This window comes from Lucilia cuprina, chromosome 2 (assembly GCF_022045245.1).
Source record: "Lucilia cuprina isolate Lc7/37 chromosome 2, ASM2204524v1, whole genome shotgun sequence".
NCBI lineage: Eukaryota > Metazoa > Arthropoda > Insecta > Diptera > Calliphoridae > Lucilia > Lucilia cuprina.
The window spans coordinates 14671390-14678295 of NC_060950.1; positions in this window are offsets into that span (position 1 = coordinate 14671390).

Below are 6906 nucleotides of genomic sequence, written 5' to 3' on the forward strand. Positions count from 1 at the left end.
ACATTTATTAAAGGAAATTGTTTTTGCTGCAAAATATTTGAAAAAATAAATAAATCAATTTCCCATTATTTAATAAAAATAACAAAATGTTACAATGTATAATAAAGAGTAAATTTTTTTTATATCGTGTTTAATATTTAAATTTATCGACTTTTCACAACTTAACTGTTAGAGAACCCGGTTGGACTGATGATTATTGCCTGCTGCTGCTAATAAGTCAATGTGACAACAGACCCCGTGTTAAGACTTTTTTAAACAAACCATAAAATCATGGAGGCACATAATTTATCATGTGCTGATTGTTCTAATAAATAATTTTTATTAATTTATTTGTTGATTTATTGTGTTTTCCGCAAAATGAGGTAATTTTTTTTAAATGATAATTAGTAAACCACTCTGCCATTAAAGAAATCTTTAATTTTGGTCGATAAGAGTAAATAATTAAGTTTTATCTAAAATTACAAATAAACTATAAATATGTATGATATTATGATCTAAATAATAAAATATTCACTGAAATAAAGATTTCACTAATTATGAATTTGAAGTGCTTTTAACATTAATCTTCTACGATAATCTAGCATATAGATTTCTTGATATTTACCCAAGTGTTTATTCAATCAAAAATCTATTAAAAACATATTAATCAAAACACCACAATCTAAATGTTATATCTTTACAACAAGTTAAATAGCGAAACCTTTGATTTTTGCTTTTAGTTATTTGAAAACATTTCAAATTTAATACAATTACTTACGTTTAACTGTAGCTTATCTTTCAACTATTAGCTACTTATTAAAAATACTCATTATTAAACACTTGTACTATTGTTAGAAATTGTTTAACAAAGCAATTAATTAATTTGTCAAATCCCACGATCGAAAATTGCCTTCAATGGAATGGAATTTGTTGATAAAAATATATAAAAGAAATTGTATTTTTTTATTAGACCAACTACTAGACGTACGTAGGTAATTTACATTAGACCGGCTCTCAGAAAAATCTACCTTATTTTGGAAATTTTCAGTTATAGATCAGTTCAAGTTTAGGTTCAGTTCTAGTTCAGTTCTAGTTCAGTTCTAGTTCAGTTCTAGTTCAGTTCTAGTTCAGTTCTAGTTCAGTTCTAGTTCAGTTCTAGTTCAGTTCTAGTTCAGTTCTAGTTCAGTTCTAGTTCAGTTCTAGTTCAGTTCTAGTTCAGTTCTAGTTCAGTTCTAGTTCAGTTCTTGTTCAGTTCTAGTTCAGTTCTAGTTCAGTTCTAGTTCAGTTCAGTTCAGTTCTAGTTCAGTTCTAGTTCAGTTCTAGTTTAGTTCTAGTTCAGTTCTAGTTCAGTTCTAGTTCTAGTTCAGTTCTAGTTCTAGTTCTAGTTCAGTTCTTGTTCAGTTCTAGTTATACCCTTCACATTCGTAAGAAGGATATATATAAGGTTGTCAATCCGTTTGTAATTTCTATAATATAATTTTCCGACCCTATAAAGTATATATATTCTGGATCCTTATAGATATCGTAGTCGATTAAGCCATGTCCGTCTGTCTGTCCGTCTGTCTGTCTGTTGAAATCAGTTTTTAGGGGACCCTAGATATCGGCGAGATCCGAATCTTAAATAATTCTGTTAGTCTTGCTTTCGAGAAGATCGCTATTTAAAATCAGCAAAATCGGTCGGTAAATAACGGAGATATGAGCAAAAATCCGAGACAACCTCTGAAAACTTCATCAAAAAATGTCATATTTTGTTCATGCTTTGTTAAATAAGCAACAACAACACTGTATATTGGAAAAATATGTACACGTGTGTATAGATGTATACGGTTTTATTCAGCTGTGTATTTTGTTTTGTATGTCTGGATGCTGTTGGAGTCATTGAGTTGTGTATTTTGTTTTTGTGAATTTTGTTCGTATATTTGAATGTAGGTTCGTTTTATTGCGTTTTTCATTTTGTTTTTGTTTTTCTGCGTTTTTCGTTATGTGTGTTTAGATGTCCGTTGGTTTAGATGCCTTGTGTATTTTGTTCTTTATTTCGATTACCGTTGATGTTGTTCATTATACCCTACACCACTTTAGGGTAGGTAGGGAGGGTATATTGGGATTGTGCTGATGTTTGTAACGCACAATAATATTGATCCTATACCAACTTTAAAGCATACCAATCGGCTCAGAATCATTTTCTGAGTCGATTTAGCTATGTCCGCCCGTCAGTCCGTCCATGTAAACCTTGTAAACTACAGGCCGCAATTGTGAAGATATGAAATTTGATGAAATTTGGTACGTGATCTTCTATTGTCCCAAGGACGAGCCCTATTGAAAATAGTTAACATCGGTCCATTATTTCACCTAGACCCCATAGAACTGAACCCGCCAAATAGGGCTCATAGGGTTCATAATTATGTATAATATACTCGTATCTCGACAAAAAGCTGTAAAACCAAGTTTTAAACTTAGTCTTGATGACCCTGATGAACTTTATAATTAAAGGGCATCATTTGACCCTAGCTCCTCTAAAAATCCCCCATCAAAATTTTACTTAAATATCCACTGTTTAATTAAACAGTAAATGGATTTAGTATATCTGAGGCAAGGTACAATTCAACTTAAATACTTTATTATGAAAACTAAATCACATTTTATTCGTATACAGGTGTAGGGTATTATATGGTCGGTCTCGCCCGACTATAACTTCTTACTCGTTTTGTTTAGCTTTTGGTGTAATAATAATGTATCGGGAAAAAATTTAAAATTTATAAAACTAAGATGTTTAAAATACACAAGGGTGAAGGGTATATAATATTCGGCACTGCCGAATATAGCACTCTTACGTGTTCAGTTCTAGTTCTAGTTCAGTTCTAGTTAAGTTCTAGTTCAGTTCTAGTTCAGTTCTAGTTCAGTTCTAGTTCAGTTCTAGTTCAGTTCTAGTTCAGTTCTAGTTCAGTTCTAGTTCAGTTCTAGTTCAGTTCTAGTTCAGTTCTAGTTCAGTTCTAGTTCAGTTATAGTTCAGTTATAGTTCAGTTATAGTTCAGTTATAGTTCAGTTATAGTTCAGTTATAGTTCAGTTATAGTTCAGTTATAGTTCAGTTGTAGTTCAGTTATAGTTCTTGTACAGACTGAACATAGGTCTAGAATCCAGATTCTAATTCTGTCGTAATTTCCAAAGTAAGCCAGTCTAATATGCTTGTATATCTATTTTAGTAATGAAATGAATCGTTTATGACAAACAATGTGTTGGTCATTTTGATAATAAAAGCTGGCAATTTATATGTACATATGTATATTAGTTTACGAACAGACCATTTAAAAATGATGACAATAGGCTAAATATATAAAAGAGACCAATTAATGACTTCATATTCTTAGTTGCTCGCCGTATAACAGCATAATTATAAAATCATAAATTTATCGTTATATTTAGGAAATTTAGAATGCGTGCGAAAATAAATATAAAATATTGATTAAATCAAATATTAATTTTAGTAACATTTTGTCATTTTAAATTTCTCACGCAGAAAATAAAATAACAAATTTAAAGTTATCTTATAAGTTAGATTATTAAAATTTAATAATTTAAAAACTATTATATTTTGTACTGTTAGTATTCAGATAAAACAAATAATTAATAAGAATTTTGGAACTTTAAACGTTCGAATAAAAGGTCGAATATTAAACTGGGAAAATATTGATATGTTTTTTTATATTTTTATGAAAATTTTCCATTCCTCACTTAAAGTGTTAACACAGCTCTCCATATGTGAATTGATGCAAATAGAAGCAATCTATGGCTTAAAATTTAATCACACTTTAATCATCGTTGCCATCATCATGTGCTCGATTTAAATCTATGGAAAATTTAACACATGATTGATAAAATCTGAAAAAAAACTAATCGTTTTAACAAACAAATGAATATTTAATGGGTTTTATTGAATTTAATACTTATTAGTGAATACATAAGAATATACATATTTATATGTAAGTTCATATGTATGTCCATTAGAAAATTTAAAATGAAAGCAGACCAAATTAAATGATTCAGGAAGAATAACAACAAACTAAAACTTTTTAAGGAAATTTTAACAGTTGCATTTTTAAAAATAACTTCTACACATCTGCTGTTTAGTCATGTTGTATTAAAAACAATACATTTTTTATTGTTCTCAAGTAATTTACACATTTTATGGGATTTTTTCGTCAATATTGTATTTGTACATTTGTTTTGTGGCAGGAAACTTAATTATTTCCCCAAAAAAATAAAAAATCAAAATCTGTGAGACAGAATTATAAAAAACAAACTAATTCTCAAACTGAAAACTTACCCAATTAGTTTGTATGCGGCACAGACAGCAAAACAACAAAAAAAAGCGTCATACACGTACTAATATTGGTTGTATATATAATGAAGCCGTAAGTTACAAAACACAAAAAAAAACTTGTTTAATTTTATTTTACCAAAATTTAAAAAAATACCTAAACCCCATAACGAAACAATAACAACATTTGTATTATATAAATATTTACTTTTTGTTGAAATGTTTAAAACCAATTTTACTTCCTTAACACAAAATGATTTCCCATAACTAACTAACTAACTAACTAACTAACTAACTAACTAACTAACTAACTAACTAACTAATTAACTAACTAACTAACTAACTAACTAACTAACTAACTAACTAACTAATTAACTAACTAACTAACTAACTAACTAACTAACTAACTAACTAACTAACTAACTAACTAACTAACTAACTAACTAACTAACTAACCAACTAACTAACTTACTAACTAACTAAATAAATAACTAACAAACTAACTAGTTCAGTTCTAGTTCTGTTTTAGCTCTGTTCTAGTTCAGTTCTAGTTAGGTTTTAGTTCAGTTTTAGTTCAGTTCTAGTTCAGTTCTAGTTCAGTTCTAGTTCAGTTCTAGTTCAGTTCTAGTTCAGTTCTAGTTCAGTTCTAGTTCAGTTCTAGTTCAGTTCTAGTTCAATTCTAGTTCAGTTCTAGTTCAGTTCTAGTTTAGTTCTAGTTTAGTTCTATTTCAGTTTTAGTTTAGTTCTAGTTCAGTTCTAGTTCAGTTCTAGTTAAGTTTTAATTCTGTTCGAGTTCAGTTCTAGTTCAGTTGTAGTACAGTTCTAATTCAGTTCTAGTTCAGTTCTAGTTCAGTTCTAGTTCAGTTCTAGTTCAGTTCTAGTTCAGTTCTAGTTCAGTTCTAGTTCAGTTCTAGTTCAGTTCTAGTTCAGTTCTAGTTCAGTTCTAGTTCAGTTCTAGTTCAGTTCTAGTTCAGTTCTAGTTCAGTTCTAGTTCAGTTCTAGTTCAGTTCTAGTTCAGTTCTAGTTCAGTTCTAGTAACTAACTAACTAACTAACTAACTAACTAACTAACTAACTAACTAACTAACTAACTAACTAACTAACTAACTAATTAACTAACTAACTAACTAACTAACTAACTAACTAACTAACTAACTAACTAACTAACTAACCAACTAACTAACTTACTAACTAACTAACTAACTAACTAACTAACTAACTAAATAAATAACTAACAAACTAACTAGTTCAGTTCTAGTTCTGTTTTAGTTCTGTTCTAGTTCAGTTCTAGTTAGGTTTTAGTTCAGTTCTAGTTCAGTTCTAGTTCAGTTCTAGTTCAGTTCTAGTTCAGTTCTAGTTCAGTTCTAGTTCAGTTCTAGTTCAGTTCTAGTTCAGTTCTAGTTCAGTTCTAGTTCAGTTCTAGTTCAGTTCTAGTTCAGTTCTAGTTCAATTCTAGTTCAGTTCTAGTTCAGTTCTAGTTTAGTTCTAGTTTAGTTCTATTTCAGTTTTAGTTTAGTTCTAGTTCAGTTCTAGTTCAGTTCTAGTTAAGTTTTAATTCTGTTCGAGTTCAGTTCTAGTTCAGTTGTAGTACAGTTCTAATTCAGTTCTAGTTCAGTTCTAGTTCAGTTCTAGTTCAGTTCTAGTTCAGTTCTAGTTCAGTTCTAGTTCAGTTCTAGTTCAGTTCTAGTTCAGTTCTAGTTCAGTTCAAGTTCAGTTCTAGTTCAGTTCTAGTTCAGTTCTAGTTCAGTTCTAGTTCAGTTCTAGTTCAGTTCTAGTTCAGTTCTAGTTCAGTTCTAGTTCAGTTCTAGTTCAGTTCTAGTTCAGTTCTAGTTCAGTTCTAGTTCAGTTCTAGTTCAGTTCTAGTTCAGTTCTAGTTCAGTTCTAGTTCAGTTCTAGTTCAGTTCTAGTTCAGTTCTAGTTCAGTTCTAGTTCAGTTCTAGTTCAGTTCTAGTTCAGTTCTAGTTCAGTTCTAGTTCAGTTCTAGTTCAGTTCTAGTTCAGTTCTAGTTCAGTTCTAGTTCAGTTCTAGTTCAGTTCTAGTTCAGTTCTAGTTCAGTTCTAGTTCAGTTCTAGTTCAGTTCTAGTTCAGTTCTAGTTCAGTTCTAGTTCAGTTCTAGTTCAGTTCTAGTTCAGTTCTAGTTCAGTTCTAGTTCAGCTCTAGTTCAGTTCTAGTTCAGTTCTAGTTCAGTTCTAGTTCAGTTCTAGTTCAGTTCTAGTTCAGTTCTAGTTCAGTTCTAGTTCAGTTCTAGTTCAGTTCTAGTTCAGTTCTAGTTCAGTTCTAGTTCAGTTCTAGTTCAGTTCTAGTTCAGTTCTAGTTCAGTTCTAGTTCAGTTCTAGTTCAGTTCTAGTTCAGTTCTAGTTCAGTTCTAGTTCAGTTCTAGTTCAGTTCTAGTTCAGTTCTAGTTCAGTTCTAGTTCAGTTCTAGTTCAGTTCTAGTTCAGTTCTAGTTCAGTTCTAGTTCAGTTCTAGTTCAGTTCTAGTTCAGTTCTAGTTCAGTTCTAGTTCAGTTCTAGTTCAGTTCTAGTTCAGTTCTAGTTCAGTTCTAGTTCAGTTCTAGTTCAGTTCTAGTTCAGTTCTAGTTCAGTTCTAGTTCAGTTCAAGTTCAGTTCTAGT